Source organism: Bos indicus x Bos taurus, chromosome 19 (genome assembly GCF_003369695.1).
Source record: "Bos indicus x Bos taurus breed Angus x Brahman F1 hybrid chromosome 19, Bos_hybrid_MaternalHap_v2.0, whole genome shotgun sequence".
Taxonomy (NCBI): domain Eukaryota; kingdom Metazoa; phylum Chordata; class Mammalia; order Artiodactyla; family Bovidae; genus Bos; species Bos indicus x Bos taurus.
Window position 1 is genome coordinate 23,333,624 of NC_040094.1, and position 18,550 is coordinate 23,352,173.

An 18,550-nucleotide genomic window follows, 5' to 3' on the forward strand; every position below is an offset into this window, starting at 1 on the left:
AACATACCTCTTGACACAGGGTCTGGGTGCTTTTTAGATGTGATTGTCCGTTCCTCAAGTCTGGGCTATTTCTGCTTGTCAGTTCTTATGACAAATCCCAGGAAACTGAGATCTGCATAGGCAATTCTTTTTAAAAATTGATTTTGTTTTTAATTGGAGGATAATTACCTTACAAGGAAAGTTATGACCAACCTAGATATCATATTAAAAAGCACAGATATTACTTTGCCAACAAAGGTCCATCTAGTCAAGGCTATGGTTTTTCCAGTGGTCATGTATGGATGCGAGAGTTGGACTGTGAAGAAGGCTGAGCGCTGAAGAATTGATGCTTTTGCACTGTGGTGTTGGAGAAGACTCTTGAGAGTCCCTTGGACTGCAAGGAGATCCACCAGTCCATCCTAAAGGAGACCAGTCCTGGGTGTTCAGTGGAAGGACTTATGCTGAGGCTGAAACTCCCATACTTTGGCTACCTCATGCGAAGAGTTGACTCATTGGAAAAGACCCTGATGCTGGGAGGGATTGGGGGCAGGAGGAGAAGGGGACGACAGAGGATGAGATGACTGGATGGTATCACCGACTCGACGGACATGAGTCTGAGTGAACTCTGGGAGTTGGTGATGGACCGGGAGGCCTGGCATGCTGCGATTCATGGGGTCACAAAGAGTCGGACACGACTGAGCAACTGAACTGAACTGAACTGATAGTGATGGTTTCTGGCATACATCAACATGAATCAGCCGCAGTGCACAGGCTCTCTGTCTGCAGGCCCTTCCCCACACCGTCCGTGGTTAGGTGCTGTGCAGTTGAGGAGCTGAAGCCTCTCTTGGGACGTTTTTGTTTTTTCTTACTGCACTGGGCCTTGGTTGTGGCACATGGGGTCTTTGACCCTCGTTGTGGCCTGTGGTATCTTTAGTTGCAGCATGTGAATGCTTAGCTGTGGCCCGTGGGATCTAGTTCCCTGACCAGGGCTGGAACCCTGGGCCCTGTGAACTGGCAGCATGGAGTCTTAGCCACTGGACGACGAGGGAAGTCCGTCTCTTGAGACTTTAGTTTCCTTCAGAACATTCTCTGATGCTGTCCACACCTTGGCCCCCAGGCTATTTCCGGAACTCAAAGATCTAAATTTCTTCCTGTATTTAGTTGTGGTGGATTTATGCCACCATCTCTATAGGAAGCGTCTCAAGGGCTTCCCTGCCTAAGCAAAGGAAGATCTTTTTGTGCATCGAGGTCCAGGCCTTGCTGGCTGCCTGCTGAACAGCTGCCCCCGTGCTCACCTCTGTGGGCTGCTATTAAACTCCAAATCCTGGAGGCCTGTTGGTTCTGAGGTGATGGGGGAGCCCCAAGATTCCAACTCCCCAGGAACATTTCTAGAAAGTGTTAAAGAAAAACAAAACTGGGTAATAGGAAGTGGTGGTAAAGACAGATTTTATTCAGTACTCCTGCAGCAGGGGAAAGAGACTTCTTTAGCCTAGAAATGAGCTTGGTTCTGATCTATACAGAGGGGACCTGGCCTTCTTAAAGAGAGAACCAGGGAACAGGGAAGGAGAGTGGGTGAGGACTCAAGCAGAGTCAAGACAGTGAAAAATTACAAAAAAAGCAGATGAGTAGTCAACCCCAAATGTTCATTAGAAGGACTGATGCTGAAGCTCCAGTACTTTGGCCACCTGATGCAAAGAGCCAACTCATTGGAAAAAAGCCTTATGCTGGGAAAGACTGAGGGCAGGAGGAGAAGGGGGCAGCAACGGATGAGATGATTGGATGGCATCACCGACTCAATGGACATGAGTTTGAGCAGACTCAGGGAGAAAGTAAAGGACAGGGAAACCTGGCTTGCTGCAGTTCATGGGGTTACAAATAGTCTGAGATGAATGAGCGAGTAAACAACAAGATGAGTACTCAGTATCAGTATGATCAGGCCATCTTAGCCTGGTGACTGGCCCTTCACCAAGATACCTACTTACAGACTGAGACACAGGAGCCCCATCCTTCCTGATGGTTATATTTCAAAGGAATGGCTCCCAGGTTTTTGAGAAGACACTCCTGGGTTCCAGGAGATACACATACATCTCAAAGGCATAGAGAAAGGATTTACAACAACAAGTGTTCAAAATAAATGCTCTAAGAAAATGGAGGCAAGGCGTCTACCTGAAGGTGTTGGCTGGAACAAATGGTAAATTCCCTTGGCATACATGGGCTTTCTCAGACAGAAACTCAAGTGGCGATGGGGTGGGCTGGGTCATGGCAGGGACACCGTGGCCTTAGGCTGCTAGACGCCAGGCTAGATTATTTTTTCAGGGCTGTGTGTGTGGGAGGGTGGACAAAATCATTTGTGTTGAGAGATGCAGTTCTTATAGGCCACAGTTGAGGTCTTGTTGAGAAGTAGGCTTAGAGAAACCTGATGAAAGTTTGATCAGAGTGAAGTCGCTCAGTTGTGCCCGACTCTTTGCAACCCCATGGACTGTAGCCTACCAGGATGCTCCATCCATGGAATTTTCCAGGCAAGAGTATTGGAGTGGGTTGCCATTTCCTTCTCCAGGGGATCTTCCCATTACCGTCTGAGCCACCAGGGAACCTCTTGGTCAAAGGAAGAGCCTTTTTCAAAAGGAAGGTGGGGACTTCTCTGGTGGTCCAATGGTTAAGACTCTGCGTTTCCACTGGGGAGCTAAATTCCTGCATGCCATGCAGTGCAGCTAAAAAAAAAAAGTGGAAGTCAGGGAGGTCATCTTTGCAGTTTGAGAGTTTAAGAAGCCAAGAGTGAGGTTTCTGGGTCTTCCACCTGATTAAGGTAGTCAGAGGGTGCTGGCCAACGTGGTCCTGGATCACTAAGGACACTCAGAAATCCCTGGGCTCTCGGGGATGTCTTGCCACCTAACTCGTCCACACAGATGCCTCTCCCCCACCCCATTTCCAGTCTTCTGAAAGTGTCATAGGAAACATACAGAAGCAGCTATGGCTTTTTGAACCAAAAGAAACATCACCTGCCTTGAAGTAAGAAGAGAGCTTGAGCTTTAATCACTGATTTGTGTCAGTGTGTCTCTGGGCACATAAATGAACACACCTATAACCCGAGGACAGGACTACTGTGCCACGGATTATTATATCAATCAGTGGTGCTTGCAAATATATATGCCTTTTATTCATAAAGTCTTCCTTTATCTGTGGGAGTAAATCCATATAAGCCAATATCTATTTACCTTTTCCTCTTAAGACTCAGTAGAAAAGGGGCATGTCTTCTTCGCACACATGCACATAGATTGCTGATTCTTTTACTTCTTTTTTTTTTTGGCTGCACCACAGGGCATGTTCCTCTACCAGGGATCAAACCCATGCGCCCTGTTGGAAGCGTGGAGTCTTAACCACTGGGCCATCAGGGAAGTCCCTCGTTACTTCCTGAGGTGTGTGCATGTATGCTCAATTGTGTCTGACTCTCTGAGACCCCCATGGACTGTAGCCCCTGGGGCTTCTCCGTTCATGAAATTCTCCAGGCAAGAATACTGGAGTGGTTGCCATTTCCTCCTACAGAGGCTCCTCTTGACTTGGGAATTGAACTCAAATTTCCTGCATTGCAGGCAGACTCTTTACCTGCTGAGCCATCAGGGAAGCCCTACTTCTTAATGGTGCCTCAGAATTCAAGGACCTGAGACTGGCAGTGATTGGCCAGCTGTAATCTGCATCCTGGGCAGGGGGTCTGGGACCCCTCTCATGCCAATCCCAACCCCTAACTCTGGGCTCATTTTCTTCTCTGCCTCCCCACTCACCACTCCCCACCTTTCAACACTCCCTTTCTTGCCTTCCGTGTGCCCTCTACGTGCAGTGTCCTTCCCCATCTGGCCTGTCTGGCCAACTCCTACTCTACTGAGTCTCTGGACAAGGGTTTCCTCTGAAAAGCCCCATCTGAGCCCTGCCACACTGTAGTTCACGCCTCTGCATTTCTTTTGTATCTGATGCAGCCACAGGGGTTGGGTAGCATAATGGCTCTGCTACTAGCTGGCTGTATGACCTTGGGCAAATCCCTTAAAGTGTTCCTAGCAGTAAATTGGAGATAAATAATGTCCTACTTCCATGGCACCTGTCTCCCGTGAAATCACTACCCAGTAGGCAGCAGGTTACAGCTTGCACACCATTGTCCAGAGACGATTTCTTTACGTTTCTGTTTTTCCCACTGAACTATGAGCTTCTTGAAGACCAGGCATTTTACCCATTTCCTCAAGTAGCAGATTTCAATGTCCCTCCAAGTCACATACCTGCTGCGGTCTCAGGAACACCAAGCCTTTTTGGCAGCACATGGCAGGGGTGGAACAAAGCAGCTAAAGAAAATTTGGGAGAGAACTGTTAATATCTATGATGTCAGTTGGGGCTCCCCCAAGCCTGGAAATCAAAGCAGGACCCATCCGTAATAGGAAGCACTTACTCTCCTAAGGCTCCTTGCCTTGGGACCTATCCTTCCTATTCTGCACTCTCAATAACTCAATACTTGGACTTCCCTGGCAGTTCCGTGGTTAAGAATTCGCCTGCGAATGGAGGGGACACAGGTTCGATCCTTGGTCCTGCAAGATTCCACATGCCGCGGGGCAACTAAACCCACGTGCTGCAGCTACTGAAGCCCACACACCCTAGAGTCTGTGCTCCACAAAAGAGAACCCACCGCAGCAAGAAGCCTGAGCACTGCAGTGAAGACGAGCACAGACAAAAATTAATTAATTAATAAAAGAAAACCTTAAACGACTCAACACTTTGAGCTGTCCACCAAAATCAACTCACAAGGAAGTGTCAGAAAGATAAGTAGGCTTCACTGAGGACTTTTTAGGGGAGCTAACCATTTTTTCTTCTGCAATGTCTAATCTGCCATTAATCCCATTCAGTGTATTTTTTATCTCATTGTAGTTTTTATGTCTAGAAGTTCAATTTGGGTAATTTTTTTAAGCTACCGTATCTATACCTAAACTTTCCTCTAGCTTCTTGAACTTACAGAATATGGTCTTAATAACTGTTTCAATGCCCTTGCCTACTAATTCTGCCGTCTGTGTCATGCCTGAGTCAGTTTCAATTAATTGAGTTTGCTCTTCACTATGAGTTGCATTTTCCAGCTTCTTTGTGTGCCTAGTCATTTTTTCTTGGATGCCAGATATTGCGAATTTTACCTTGTTGGGTACAGGATATTTTTGAATTCCTATAAATGTTTTTGAAATTTGTTGTGGCAATTAACTTGCTTGGAAAGAGCTTGATCCTTTCCAATCTTGAATTTAAGCTTGCTTAAGTGGAACCAGAACTGGATTTCTGGATCCAGTCTAAGGTGAATTTTTTCCTAGTATCAAAGTAAGGCCTTTCTTAGTATTCTTCTTCTTTTTTTTTTTTTAATGTGGACCATTTTTAAAGGCTTTATTGAATTTGATACAATATTGCTTCTGTTCTATGTTTTGGGGTTCTGGCCATGAAACATGTGGGATCTTAGCTCCCAAACCAGGGATCGAACCCACACTCCCTGAATTGGAACGTGAAATCTTAACCACTGGACCGTCGGGGAAGTAAGTCCCTTTCTTAGTATTCTAATTAGTGGCCCCTGAACTGTGATGTTTTCCACTTTGGCTGCTGAAAACAGATATTATTCCAGCCCTGTGTGGGCACCAGGCGCTGTTCCCACTAATCCTTTCAGGTGGTTCATCCCCGCTGCCCCCCCAACCCTCACGTCATTTTCTCAAACACCTGTGCTGAGCAGTACTCACTAAATACTTGAGGAGCATTTTCTGTAGACCTCTAGGTTTCTCTCTCTCTCTGCATGTCTCTCCTCTCTAGTCCCCTGCCCTGAAAACTCTTAACTGGTTTCATTTTCCCAGAATCCAGCTCTGTCTGTTCCATTCAGCTAGTTTTCTCCTTGAACCAGTCTGGAAACTCTTCAGGCAGCGAGCCGAGCAGCGCAGGGATCACCCTGCTGTTTCCTCTCCCAGGGATCACTTTCCTTTGTTGCCCGATGTTCCAGAGTCTTGAGTGTTGGTGTTTCATATGTTTGATCTGATATTTTCGTGGCTTCAGGCAAGAAGCTGACTCTGGTCCCTGTTACTCCATCTTGAATGAAGCAGAAGTCTGCGTAAAAACATTCTTTTTTGATTGTGTAATGAATTTGTTCAGCAAATTCAACCTGATGATGTCGAACCAGGAAACAGCCTTGTGTTTTCTTGAGGGTGGAAGGAGGAGAGCTGTCTTCTCTCCCTCCCTTATCTTTTTCCTGCTTTGATCTCCTCTAGATGAGGGTGTCTGAGGGCTTCTCCAGGAGGTCTTATGTGATACAGTCTCTCGCTTCCGTCTTTGGTCCTGCTTCCAGAGCAACATCCTGCAGCCTCTGACTGCGGGGTTGCCTTGCCCCACCGGCCACTTTCTTGGAGAGGAACTTCTTCAAGACAGAACGCAGCTCTCTTCCACAGTTTCTTCTTGGCCTTTAGAAAACTCCCATGACCAATGACATAGGGTTAACTGGCCCGAATGTTAACAGAGCTATGGTCAAGTGACCCTGTTCTCGGTTCATGTCAGCCCCCAAACTCCAGGAGGCAGAGTCAACTCCCTTAAACTTCTTCTCTCACCATTCGCTGCTCCTGGAGCCACGGAGACGCTCAGCCAGCACCCTCCTGGGCAGTGAGATGTCCCCCTACAGGCACCCTCGATTTCTTAAAGGGGTTTCCTGTTTTGGTTGTCCTGTCATCTGTGAATCCATTTGAAGAAAGAGAAGACAGGCGCTTACTTGGACCAAGGTGAAGAGAGAGAGGAGAGGAGGCCATTCTGAATTTGGCTATGGAGATGCTGGGGGTGGGATGCTCTTTCCCAACTATGAGAAGAGGCACTGGTCAAAAGGAAGGGCCTCATCAACAGAGCTCGGCCATGACATTGGAGAAGAGGCTGTACTGCAGCTCCGGCTGGTCAAGGGTGGTGTGTACCTGTGTATGTTGGCATGTACACATGCAGGGAAGTGTGTGTCCCTCTGCAGTGAACATGACGGAGCCCACCACCAAGAGGATGAGGTTATGTTGGGGGATACGGGAGCGGGGAGGAATGGGTCGGGCCCAGTGTACTGCTTTGCGGGCCAAAGGAATAAACGCCGGGCCAGGAGAGGAGGAAATGGCTTTTTAAGTGAGCTGGGAGGCTGTGCCTCCGCTCCCATGTGAGCTACCCCCGGGGCATGGGGCACAGCCAGACAAATGCTGTTTGTTACAGTCACTGGGACAGGGTGGGAAGACCTGGGGAAACAACAGTTAAGTGAGATGAGTGCAAATTCCCAGTTTGGCCAGGGCCCAGCACAGAGCAGAGGACAAGGAGTGCTTTGCTGAAAGCTCTGACACTGAGGGAAGGAAGACTGGGAGGGTGCTCAATTTGTCTGAACCCCAGAGAGGTACAACTTGGGCCAGGAAGACATGTTACAGGGCGGCCACTTCAGGTCAGTGTAGAAATCTTTTTCCCGTGGCCAGCAGTCCAAAGAGAGCTTACGTCATCCCAGAGATGATGAGGGCTCTCTCCCAGGCTACGTAAGGAGTGGTGTGAGTGACTCTTGCCTGGAGGAGGGCTGTGGGGCGTGGGTCGGTGGGCTAGAGCCTATAGAATTGCTACATCCTTGCGGTTTTAGTGTTAGCGAGGTGATGGTGGTGGTGAAATAGTGGAAGTGTTAGTCAGTCATGTCTGACTCTTTGCGACCCCATGGACTGTAGCCTGCCAGGCTCCTCTGTCCATGGACTTCTCCAGGTAAGCATACTGAAGTGGGTAGCTATTCACTTCTCCAGGTGGTCCTCAGGGATCGAACCTGGGTCTTCTGCGTTGCAGGCAGATTCTTTACCACCTGAGCCACCAGGGAAGCCCTGATGGTAGTGAGAGTTATGCTAACAACTCGATTGAGCTCTTCGAGTGAGCCAGGCCTATCATCAGGGGCTTCCCTTGCATGATCTCATTCAATCCTCACGATGGGACTATCACCTTCCCTTTACACATAAAGAAACTGGAGTCTTAGGAGGACTACCCTGGTGGTCCAGTGGCTAAGACTCTGAGTTCCCAATGCAAGGAGCCTGGGTTTGATCCCTGATCAGGGAACTAAATTCCACATGCCACAGCTAACAATCCTGCATGCTGTAATGAAGATCCCACGTGCCACAATTAAGACCTGGTGCAGCCTAAATAAATAAATACATTTTTTAAAAATAAAGAGGGCTTCCCTGGTGGCTCAGTGATAAAGAATCCACCTGCCAATGCAGGAGACATGGGTTCAATCCCTGGTCTGGGAGGATGCCACATGCTGCGGGACAGCTAAGCAATTACTGAGCCCACGTGCCACAACGACTGAGGCTCGTGCTCCAGAGCCCGTGCTCTGCAACAAGAGAAGCCACAGCAGTGACAAGCCCTCACGCTGCAGCTAGAGAGTAACCCCGGCTCTCCACAACTAGAGAAAAGCCCGAGCAGCAACAAAGACCTAAGCACAGCCAATAAATAAATCTAACTATTTCAAAAAATAAAGAAATTGAGGCTTAGCCACTAGCTGCATTGGCGGTATAAATTTAAACAAAGTAAAATGAAATTAAAAAGTCCATCCTCTGTGACCGGCGGTAGGGGACAGCATGGCCAGACGACATTTCCATAGCGGCAGGAAGTTTACTGGACAGTGCTAACTTAGAGAGATTTGCTCACTTACCCGAGATCACTTCTCCCATGGGCACGATCCAGAACCCAAACAGAGGTCTGACCCAGCTACTGGTGGGGGCTGCTCTGTGAGTCCAGAAACCAGGGCTTCCAGGTTTGGTCATCACTCAGCTACCAGTTCTGCAGTTATCTCAGGAAATCAGTTCATAAACAGTTTTTCTGGTCGAACCGTATTCCTGGTAGAGAATGAAGAATAACAGGGCACTGTTCTCCACCGCTTCTCACTCACACCCCACCTGCGTAGGAAGCCAGGCACGGGGGGCTCCGAGGGGGTGGAAGTGGAGAACGTGGCAGCCGGGACACAATGCTGATGGGTTTGTGGCTGTTTCCTTTAATGACGGTGGCAGGTTGCCTCAGCCTGTCCTTTGTCCATCGGTGGAGCGTTCATTCATTCAACAAACACACGATGAGCCACAGCAGGTGTCGGGTGCTGTTTCAGGCCCCAAAAGTCATACCTGCCCTCCTTTTGCCTCCTGGGGTGGTTAGAATGGATCTTTGAGGGCTTTAGGGACTTGGAACTGCTTAGGAAACAGACAATGATGTGTGTTACTCAGAAACAGCAAAGGGCCGTCGAGACGGGTTCCATGGCGAGGACAGCCATCCAGAGGGGCCCTGGCCTAAGGGGTGATCTCAGGCACCCTCGGGTCCCGGGCCGGGGCGGGGCGGGGCGGGGCGGGACGGGGGCCGCGTTCTCGCGGCCGCCGCCAGAGGGCAGCCGGGGAGCGCGCCGGAGGCCGGCCGGACCCCAGGTAAGTCTGGCTCCCGGGGGGCCGCCCCTCTTTCGGGGCCCGGTCTGGGAGCGCCGGGGCATGTGTGTGTCTCGGTGGCGGGGACCGTGGGGGACCACGGGGGCGCGCGGGGCGGCCCCGGAGCGGCAGGCGGGCCGCGGGAGCTGTGGCGCGCGGGCCAGGGGCGCGTGCAGGGCCCGAGCCGCGCTCCTTCCCACCCTCCCTCCCTCCTGCCTGGCTCGGAGCCCAGGACTGGTCTCGAGCGGCTCGGGTCAGTGCCTGGGCCCGGGTCCGGGCCCGGCCGGGTCCCCAGAGCGCCTGGTGCTCGGCGACCTGGCCACAGCCTGCCTGGGCCCTCGGGGGTCCCGTAGGCGCCCGCGCTCGTGGGTGGGTGGGGGCGCCGGACGGGTAGGGGCGGCCGAGCTCCGGGGAGTGAGCGAGTGGGCGGTCGAAGGCGGCGGCGGACGGCAGGCGGCGCTGGGGCTAGCGCTCCGGGCGAGCGCGTCAACAAGTGCAGTGTTTACCGAGCGCCTGCGGGGCGCGCACGTGGGCGGGAGGGGCCCCGGGGTCGCCGGCACCTACCGACCTAGCGGGGAAGACGCGCACCACCCCTCTGCGCTCGGCCTCGCCTTTGGTGAGGGTCCCACGCTCCCGATGATGAGCGTGGGCACCCGAGTGGGCCTGGGCCCTGGCCATTGGCGCTTTCACCCTGGGTTAGGTAGTCAAGAGTGGGAATCAGATGGCATTTGGTGCCCAAGAGGGCGGGATGGAGGTAGCTGTCCCTGGCCAGACAAGATTCCTCACCCTGCGCACCTTTCAGCCTGAAAATCCTGTCCAGGGTTTTTTTCTGGTCTCCCCCAAACCCTGCTCCCAGTAGTCGGGCCCACCTCTGATCTTCTCAGGGTTAAGGTTTGGAAGAAGTGTAGAAATCCATCCGGGGAGCCTCCCTGCCTTCAGAATGAAGGATCTGTACTCACAGGGATGCCCTGTGACACCTGTGCTGTGGGGGTAGAAGCCCCCTTTCGTGGGCTGCAGCCAGGGTTCTGCTGGGAAGTCTGGAATTTTGTCCCCTGCCTACTGCTCAGAAGGCTGAGAACCTGATTATCCTGCTTGTGCCGTCTGTGACACCCGCACCCCTGGAGGTGGCCCTGGGCAGAGGTGTGAGGCAGGAGGTGGAAATGCATCCTTTGTGAGTTCAGGGGCCCAGGGGGTGAGGGGGTCGGGGGGAACGCACGATCCCCCAGCATTTGGAGGTCTGGGATTGTCTGGGACTGTCAGAGTGTCCCTGGACGCCCTGGTAGGAGCATTGGAGGGGCCAGGGCTGCAGTCTAGTCTCTGCCTCTCCACGTGCCCGCCCCCCCCCCCCCCACACCTGGAGAGACTGTGCCTGTCTGCAGGTGCCCTTCCATCCTCCTGCTTCTGACATCCACTTGGCCTCCCATCTCTTGTTGGGGGAGGGAGGGAACACAAGCACCAGAGCCGTAAGCTTGGTTTCTCGTTTCTCTCACTTGCATTTTCCCGACAAGCGCTCTGCACCTGCTGCCTGCCTCTTGGCGCTACGCCTCCCCTCTTAATCCTGCTGCCCAGCTGCTGGCCCCACCACGTTGCTAAAGCTGCTTCCTTGGAAGCCAGCTTGTTTCCAAACACTGATTTTTTTTTTCCCTCTCAGCCTCATCCCGCTGCCATCCCTTCTGCCCGGGAGGTGGGCTGCTGTGTGCCCGTGCCCTGTTTGCAGTCTTCTCTGCTGTCATTTCTCTCCTGGTTTTGTTCTTCTTTCTCCATCATTCCTTCTTCTCTTCTGAGGCCCCTTCCCTCTTTGCTGGGATGTTTTGAGAGGCCCATGTTTATCTTCTCAGAGAACTCGCTTTGGAAGCTGTCAGGGAATCCCCCTCACCCTAAGATTCTAGTCCTTGGCCTACCTCCTGGAATGCCCAGTGACACCCGAAGATCACCATGTCCTCCTGACTCCCCAGCAGTAGGAGGGGAGTCCTGCCCCTCTGTCACTCTCTTTTCCCTAAAGTGTCTTGCCGCTCCTGCCCTTTTGTAACCAGGCTTCTGCTCCAGGCCTCGAAAGTCTCAGGCCAGAGTTCAGAGGCCCCTTTGGCTGATCTGATGCCAGAATCCTTTCCAGCCCCCACAGTCCATCTGGTGTGTCCCCTGTAGCCTGATGGCTCCGGGATGACTGCGGGCTTACCCTGTCTGCATTCTCCCCTGGGAAATCTTCAGAGGTTTCCGGCCTCCTCCCGCACAGAGATCAGCTCTTTCACCTCCTGTGGTTCCCAGTCATGTGGCTTCACCCCCTGAAACCAATTTCCAGTCCCCAGACTGCTTCTCTCCCTACCATGGTCAGCCCTCTCTGCCTTAGTCTGGAGGACACAGCTCAGAAGATGTTTTTCCGGGAAAGCTTTGCCTCTCTCAACCCCGCCGGGGGCTCCTCTCCTGGCCTTCCCACTCCACCATGCCCATGAGACCACAGCTGTCTGTCTGCTGATCACAGGTCCCTTTGTGTCCCTGAAGCCTGTTGCCTTCCTCCAGGGTCCCCAGGACCGTGTACCCAGTTGACTCAATAAAGGAATTTCTCCCCTTAATCTCCAAGGACATCTCCGGCCATCCTTCAGTTGTTTAGTCGCTATATTGTGTCCAGCTTCTTTGCGACCCCAAGGACTGTAGCCCGCCAGGCTCCTTTGTCCATGGGATTTTCCAGGTAAGAATACTGGAGTAGGTTGTCATTTCCTTCTCCAGGGATGGAACCCGAGTCTCCTGCATTGCAGGTAGATTCTTTACCACTGAGCCACTGATTCACATCCCACCTCTCTCCTGGTCTGTTCAAGTCTTCTGGATTACCACTGGCCCGCACTCCCGCTGGTCTTACAGATGGATTCATTACAGTTTGTGCCACCCCATTTAACACTTTGTTCTCTGCTATTAGCCTCCAGTTGTATCACGGGTGTAAGAGATGCTTTTCCAGTGCTTATTCATAGCAGCTGTTTGTTGAGTGGTCAGTATGTACCAGATGTGTGCTGATCTTTCCAAGAGATTCCTCGAGTGTGTTATCTGTGCGGCCCCCAGAGGGGTAGGCGCTAGGACTCTGGTTCTCATTCTGCCCATGAGGACACAAACCCAGTGAGGTCCAGGGACCGGCCCAAACCACACACTTGAGGGTGGGCAGAACAGAGGTTGGAACTCAAGTCTGACTTGCAAGATTGTTTGATCCTGGGGTTTGCTGTTTGTCTAGGAAAGCATACGCTTCAGGCCAGGGAGCGTGTTACAGGTCTTCACGGCATCTGGCCCAGGATGTCCTGATGGTGGTCAGCTGGTTGCTTGGGACTTTACTGGACTCCAGGAAAGGACTTTGTAATAGAACAGATGCCTGATGGTGGGACCAGTGCCTAAAGGAGGCTGTCACAACTGCCCCCAGAGGCCTTCGAAACACACTGTGTGTGTGTTTGTGAATGTGTGTCTTGTCTGTGTGTCTCAAGTAAGAGTTGTGGAACACAGAACCCCAAGGAGCCCTCAGGTCGTTTCTGTCCCTTAGGACACCTTTAAGTGCTTTTCTTATTTGGTAAACAGAAATCAGCCCCACCCCCAACAGAACCACCTTCAACAAAGTTTCCTTAGGAGCTGTCCTTCCCTTTCCTCCACAGGTCACTGTCATATGAAAATGAGTTCCTGATGTGAAATACAGTTGCCATGGCAACAAGTAATGGGAGGCCCCGAGTCTCTTGCTCCTAGGTCTCTGCACCGTAGGCTTCTAGGGGCTTTTTCTATCTTTGTCGTCTAAAATAATGAAATATTCCACTTGACTCTCCTTTTGCGTGGACATTTAGAACATTTTTTTTTTTCCCAGACAGTGATTTCTGGGCACCTTTAATGCCCCAGCAGCTTGTCACCAGGCTGCTTGGCACACCATTAATAGTGACCCCGGATGAAGCCTCTGGTTTAGGTCACATTTTGAATGAAATTCAGTGCCTTGTGGGTAAAAGGACAGTGACCGTGGCCTGCACGCATCCTTGATGGCTGGAGAGGCAGAGGGAAAGAGCATGGTCTGGTGTCGGGAGGGCTTATTAGAGCAGTTGTTTTTTTTTTGATTGTGCCTCGCATGGCATGCAGGATCTTAGTTCCCTGACGAGGGATAGAACTCATGCCCCTGCATGGGGAATTTAGAGTCCTAACCTCTCGACCACCAGGGGATTAGTGAGGGCTTTTTGGTACAACTCTGTCCCAGTTGGAGGTGGTGAGATTGTTTGTCTTTAGTTAGTGTCTCCTCTTATGTCAAAGCTGCTCAGCTGTCCTGGCAGGGGTACCCAGATTCGGGTACCTTGGGGTGCCAAGAAAGACAGGGTGCCTTTGACTGTAATCATAGCTGCTACCTTTGATGGGTGCTTATTTTGTACAGACCTTGTTCCTTTATTTGATCTTCAACCAAATGCAGGTAGATAGAAGTACTATTGTTGCCCCCATTGTACAGGTAAGAAAAATGCACAGAGAGGTTAAGTGCTTGCGCACGGATGCACAGCAAGTAGGTGACGGACCTGGGCTTTAGTACTAGGAAGTCTGACGCCTGTGGCCAAACCTCTTCACGTGGAGCCACGTTGATGGTGGACGGACTGCGTTTAAAGAATGAAAGGGTGAGTTGGAGAGGCAGAGCACGTTGGCTTTCTCTAGATTTGATTTAAAGCAGTTGTTTTCAACTTCTTACGTCTCGTGAGAGGCAGAAGGCTGCAGTGAAAAGTCATGTACTAGAGTGTTCACAGCAGCTCTATTTGTAATTGCCACAAAACTGGCAATCCCCCAGTGTCCATAGGCAATGGCGTGGACAAATAGAACACTGAATAGACAAGAGAACCCTGTGCCACACAACAGTCCGCAGCCACACAAAACAACGGGGAAGGGTCACACAGACACTGTTGAGCAAAGGCACCAGACAGAAAAAGAGCACAGCCCTTAGGTAGGATCCCGCTTACCCCATGTGCAAAGAAGGCAGGTTGAGTATAAGGTTTGGAAGTCAGGCTGGTAGTTCCCAGGGGCACAGGGAAGGCTTAGAGGCTGGTGATGTTCAGTTTCTGTGTCTTGGGTGTTGGTCACATACCATGTTCATCTTTTCAAGATTCACCAATTTGTTGTGTGTACTTGTGTGTTTGTGTGGGTCTATGATACTTTAATAAAATTTACCAAAACAGAAAAAGGCAGCAGTGACCCTCAATCCAATGAATACTCACCCTCCAGTCCCTCCTGGGGGCCATACCCTTGACACTGGACCTGGAATCTTGGATTTCTTTTGAGAGGTGGGAGGTGATACGAGGATGGGCACCCAGGTTCTGGGGATGTGGGAGCAGGACCAGGGCCCACTCTGGCTTTCTCCTGTCCCCCTCTCTTTCACTGGGTATGCGGAGAGCTTACTAAGCTAGGAGGTGGCTCGTTGGGTTCTTGCCAAGTTCATGAAGCGGCCTGGCGGTAAGGGAAGTGAAGTGAATCCCCTGCTGCCCGGGGTCTGTCGTTTGGCCTGGAGAAACAGCAGAATCTGGCTGGTGCTGCAGTCCTTTGCACGGACATCCTCACTGCTCCACAGCCAGGCGCTGCTTGCAGAACATCAGCATTTCAAGGACTGCGCCAGCCTGGAAAGTGAGCGGCATTCACTGGGCAATGAGCTCCTCCTTCCACATGGCAGTTATATGCTGCTAAAAATACTGGAGCACCTTATGTAAGACCGCAGTCACGGAGTTAGCACCTTATGTAAAAGCACTTAGTCTATCACGGACAATGAATCAGTCAGGTGTTGTAACCGTGGTGGGGGTCATCACGGAGTTGGTGGTTGGCTTGCCTGGTGAGGAGGGTGAACGATTGTCAATACCCATGGCTGCCTGACTCACTCCTGCCTGACTCACTCAGCTGCACTCACACCTAATTTATGGGTTGATGCTTTTTTTTTAATTTTAAACATCTTGATGCATTTTCATCTTTGGGCTTGGCCCATCCAAGAAGAAGGGGAAGAGAGCAACAGAAGATGAAATGGTTGGATAACATCACCGACTGAATGGACATAAGTTTGAGCAAACTCTGGGAGAATAGGGAAGAACAAGGAAGGCTGGCGTGCTGCAGTCCACGGAGTTGCAAAGAGTCAGACACGAGTTAGTGGCCGAACAACAACATCCAAGCAGTTGAGTTGATACCAGGGTTTGTACAGTTTCTCTTTCTCAGCCCTCATCCCCTTTCATTTACTGGTAGAGCATCCTTTGATTCACAGAAGCTTGGAAGGGCCTCTTCCCCATTTAAGAGTCTTCTCCATGAGAAGCCAGGAAGGTGGCCTTTGGCTTCTGTGCTGCCAATGACCATGGCAGCCCATCTCATGGTTGGATGGTGATTTGAATAGTTAAAGATCAGTGGAGCAAAATCAAGTGCAGAATATGCCAGGTAGGCTGAAACACTGAGCTGAAACTGACAAGACATTTCACGGGGATCAGGTTTTTAAAACCTTGGGATCTAAGGCTTGGGCAGCAATTAGGCAGGACCTGTTAGAGTAAAACAGCATCTGCCCTACATCACAGGGATTTTCCTTCTCAGGATCTGCCCTAAAGGAAGCCTGGTGTGTGTGCACAGGTGGAAAGTTCTAGGATGGCCTTTGTGGCGGTTTGCAGTCTGAAGTGAAAAACTGTTACACATTTGAATGTTTGCCTGTGGTGGAATAGTTTCAGCTACATCAGCTCACATTTTCATACCTGGGAGTCTTATGCAGCTTTGAGAAAGAATTGGTTGGGTCTTCCTATAACAATAATGATGAATCTCTAAGATTATAAGGTGAAGAAAGCAAATTTCAAAGTGATAAGTACATTATGATGCCTCTTAGAGAGATGTTTTCACATAGTCCGCTGTACTTTATATGAATACAGATCGTGATGACACAGCAGGTAAAGAATCTGCCTGTAATGCAGGAGACACGAGTTCCATCCCTGGGCGGGGAAGATCCCCTGGAGGAGGAAATGGCAACCCACTCCAGTATTCTTGCCTGGAAAATTCCGTGGACAGAGGAGCCGGCGGGCTCTACAGTCCATGGGGTCGCAAAGAGTCGGACTCAACTAAGCACACCCAAGTATCACAAGTAAATATATATAACATATACCTATATGTAAAAGCATATTAAAATGTCCATAAAAAGGCACTCCAAACTTACAATAGCTATTATGCACAGGGAAGGGCACCAGCATTTGGTGTGTGTGTGTGTGTGTGTGTATGTGTTGGGGGGATGATCAAAGAGAAATTTCACCTTCTCTGTGATATTTAAACTTTTAAAAACAATTTCATTGATGTATAATTTAAATACCTGAAGTCATCCATTTTAAGTATACAATCTGTTTTAAATTTTTTAAAGGGAAAGTAATTATATGATTAAAAATTAATGTCTAATTTACCCCCCTCTTCCTGATCTAAGAAGTCTTCCTCCATTCATCCCTGAGTCCTGGGTGGATCGTGACACAAAGTTCACTGTTCGGTGCTTTGCATTTTGTGGCAGCTCATAGAGATAGAAATTCTTCCCTCTTTTGAGCTGAGATCTGCCTCTTTGTCATTCTGGGTCTGGGTCTGTCTCTTTGGAGCCATATCAAATAAATCTTCCCTCTTCCATTGTTGTTCAGTGGCTAAGTCATGTCTAATTCTTTGGAACCCCATGGACTGCAGGACACGAGGCTTCCCTGTCCTTCACCATCTCCCAGAGCTTGATCAAACTCATGCCCCTTGAGTCGGTGATGCCATCCAACCATCTCGTCCTCTGTTGCCCCCTTCTCCTTTTGCCCTCAATCTTTCCCTGCATCAGGGTCTTTTCCAATGAGTCGGCTCTTCGCATCAGGTAACTAAAGCATTGGAGCTTCAACCCTTTTCCACGGGGAAGAATTTTCACTGGTGCAAGAGTCTCATCATGCCTGCCTCCTCTGGGGAGAAGGACTTGCCTCTGTTTGGGGTTCCTGGTGATACGGATCACACTCTAGGCTTGCAGGACACCTTGCTCATCAACCGTCCTCCTCTAATGTTTTGCAGAACTGGACCCTCTGTCTCGGATATTGCTTGACCACGATGTGACACTTTTTAAAAACAACAGTCATTTTGTTGAATCTTAGAAGGAGTTCATATCCATTTTAGAAAATTTAGAAACATACAAAAGCACAAAGAAAAATATTAACATCTGTGATTCTCAGCCTCCAGCGATAAACATGTTTAATGTTTAAAATTTGAGATCATTCTGTATCAATGATTTTCTAACCTATGTTTTATTTAACATTTACTTACCCATAGGAATAGTGACTGTCATCTATGTAACACATTTTCTTCTCAATCTAGTGTTTGTTTTTCTATTACCACTTTTAAACATAGAGAAGTTTCTGATGTTTATGTGGTATTGTGGACTGAATGTTTGTGTTCTCCTGAAATGCACATGTTGAGGCCCTAATTCCAATGTGATAGTATTGGGAATGGGGTGTTTGGGAGGTATTTAGGGTTAGACAAGGCCATGAGGGTGGGGCCCTCATGATGGAATTAGTGCCCGTATAAGAAGAGATGGCCGAGAGCTCTCTCTTTCTCTCTCTGTCCTGACACATGTCCTGAGGAAAGGCCACGTGGACACACAGCAGGAAGGCGGCTGCCTCCAGGCCAGGAAGAGAGCCCTCACCAGGACCTGAATTGCCTGGCACCTTGACCTTGAACTGTGAGAAATAAAGGTCTGTTCTGTAAGCTGCCCCGTTTATGATATTTTGTTTTTGTAGCCCCAGCAGATTGATGCATGTGGTTAGTCCTTTTATGATTTATTCCCTTGCGTTTGGATTTGAAATGTCTCTCCCACCCCAAGCTCAGGTAAGTATTCACCTGTATTTTCTTCTAGTTCTTTATATGGTGTCAGCTTTTCCATTTAGCTCTCTCTTTTACATTCAACTCTAATTCTACCAAACTTTATTTTGGTTTAGGTATAAAAGCCTGATTTTATTTCTTTCCAAATTGTGCACCAGTTTTTTTTTTTTGGTTCAATTGCTTTTCCTACCACTTGTATTTGAAATTTAAACTTAAGGGACTTCCCTGATGGTTCAGTGGTTAAGACTCCATGCTTTTAATGCAGAGGGCATGGGTTCGATGCCTAGTCAGGGAACTAAGATCCCACATGCTGTGTGGCG

General features: G+C 49.8%; 1 protein-coding gene and 1 long non-coding RNA gene across 3 annotated transcripts in view; one reads left to right on the forward strand and one right to left on the reverse strand.

Moving 5' to 3' along the window:
• Positions 1–2,521: 2,521 nt before the first annotated feature.
• Positions 2,522–9,271, reverse strand: LOC113878220. The gene is made up of 3 exons (XR_003506941.1): positions 8,663–9,271; positions 4,245–4,307; positions 2,522–2,690 (listed from the first exon to the last, which is right to left on the reverse strand). It is a non-coding gene; the product is annotated as an uncharacterized LOC113878220 (long non-coding RNA).
• An 86-nt stretch (positions 9,272–9,357) lies between these two features.
• Positions 9,358–18,550, forward strand: part of RPH3AL (rabphilin 3A like (without C2 domains)) — a 139,303-nt gene continuing 130,110 nt past the window's right edge. Inside the window, exon 1 of one of the 2 annotated variants that reach the window (XM_027519679.1) lies at positions 9,358–9,419. The gene's annotated coding sequence lies outside the window, so the exon portion shown is untranslated. Of the gene's footprint in view, positions 9,420–17,202; positions 18,104–18,550 lie in introns of those variants that run through there. The other variant, XM_027519678.1, reaches the window with a different exon arrangement.